We start from the raw sequence: 2,086 nt of genomic DNA on the forward strand, positions 1-2,086 counted from the left end.
ATAGAAAACAGAACCATCTAGTTAGAGGAAAGAACTAATGATATTGAAGATAGGAATCAAGAAATGATGCATAGGGAAGAAGACAGAGACCTGAGAATAAAGAAATATGAACTAGCCCTGTAAAGCCTCTCTGATTACATTAAAAATAATATCAGAATCATAGGCATAGCAGAGGAAGAAGAGAGAGACTATGGAATGGAGAGTCAATTAAAACAAATAGTGGATATCGACACTGTCTGACACAATTTGAGCTTGCTACAGCAACAAAGTCTAACCTATTCCGGTGATCTCCTCTATGAGACAAGCCGTTATATAGACTTAGACAGTGTTAAAAAAAATAGTGGATGATAACTTCCAAATCTATAGAAAGAACTAGATCCTTGAATACAAGAAGCAAACATAACACCTAATTACCTCAATCCAAAGAGGCTGTCTCCAAGGCACTTGGTAATGAAGCTGTCAAAAATTAGTGACAAAGAAAAAATCCTCAAAACATCCAGGGAAAAGAAAGAAGTTACCCACAAAGACAAACACATCAGAATTTCACCAGACTTCTCAACAGAAACTCTACAAGCCAGAAGAGTGTGGAAATAGTCAAGTATCTAAAAGAGAGAAATTACCAGCCATGCATAATGTAGCCAACAAAATTATCCTTTAAATATGAAGGAGAAATAAGAACATTCCCAAACATACAGAAGCTGAGAGATTTTATCACTAGAAAACCTCAATTGCAGGAAATACTCAAGGGAGTTATTCTACATGTAACAAAAGACATAAGGTCATAACACTACCAGTAGGATTGCAAAAAACCTCCTAGCATAACTAGGGATAATTTGTGACAACAAAAACATACAAGGGGAGATATGGATAGGCAAAGGAAGATGAAGATGAGATCCACTCAAAAGGGAGCAATCTATAGTATATATGCAACTTCACTTTTTATAAAACTAATGGCAACCACACTGAAAAATCCCCCAAACAAGACATATAGCTTAAAAAAAAGAGGAAACAAAGGAAAGATGTATGGAATACCACCAAACAAAAACAACAGGTAGACGCATAATGGAAAATAACCAGTGGGTGCATAGAGTTACCAGAAAACGAAAGATAAAATGGCTATAGGAAATCCTCATCCTATATAATACAAGGCTAATATGCAAATCGACCCAATGGCAGAACTACCAGTTGCTATGATGTGCACTGAACACCAGAGGGCAGACACTCAACACAGGAGCTGCCCCCTAGTGGTCAGTGCACTCCCATAGGGGGAGCACTGCTCAGCCAGAAGCCAGGCTCACCAGGGGGCTCATGGCTGGCGAGTGCAGTGGCAAAGGCAGGAACCTCTCCCCACTCTGAGGCAGCACTAAGGAGCAGTGACCCTGACTTCTGGCTGAGCAGTGCTCCCACAGGGGGAGTGCCCCTTAGCTAGAAGCTGAATTCATGGCTGGCAAACGCAGTGGCTGTGGCAGGAGCCTCTCTCGCCTCCGCATCAATGCTAAGGACCCTGATGGGTTCTGGACTGTGAGATGGTGGAGGCCAGGCTGAGAGACCCAGTCCCGCCCACCCCAGGTGCACAAATGACATGCACTAGGCCTCTAGTACATCGATAATTACCCTAAATGTAAATGGACTAAATACACCAGTAAAGAGGCACAGAGTAGTAGAGTGGACGAAAAAACAAAACCCAACCATATGCTGCCTACAAAAGACATATGTAAACAGCAGAGACAAAGGTAGATTCAAAGTAACAGGGTGGAAAAGGATTCTCCAAGCAAATAATATCCACAAAAAAGCAGGTGAAGCCATACTTATATCTGACAAAATAGATCGCAGGATAAGAAAGATAACAAGAGACAAAAATGGACACTTTGTAATGAAAAAAAGGAATACTACATCAGGAAAACATAACACTTCTTAATATATATATACGTACACAACCAGGGAGCACAAAAATATATTAAACAGCTAGCTACAAACAGAACTAAAGGGAGAAACAAATCAAAACACAATTAGTTGGAGACCTTAATATCTATTGACAGCTCTAGACAGGTCAACCAAACAAAAAATCAATAAAGAAATATTGGCC

General features: G+C 40.2%; 1 non-coding gene across 1 annotated transcript; it reads left to right on the plus strand.

The window, feature by feature from the left end:
* Window positions 1-205: 205 nt before the first annotated feature.
* Window positions 206-327, plus strand: LOC132232174 (small nucleolar RNA SNORA28). The gene has a single exon (XR_009452317.1). It is a non-coding gene; the product is annotated as a small nucleolar RNA SNORA28 (small nucleolar RNA).
* Window positions 328-2,086: the final 1,759 nt, after the last annotated feature.

This window comes from Myotis daubentonii, chromosome 3 (genome assembly GCF_963259705.1).
Source record: "Myotis daubentonii chromosome 3, mMyoDau2.1, whole genome shotgun sequence".
Taxonomy (NCBI): domain Eukaryota; kingdom Metazoa; phylum Chordata; class Mammalia; order Chiroptera; family Vespertilionidae; genus Myotis; species Myotis daubentonii.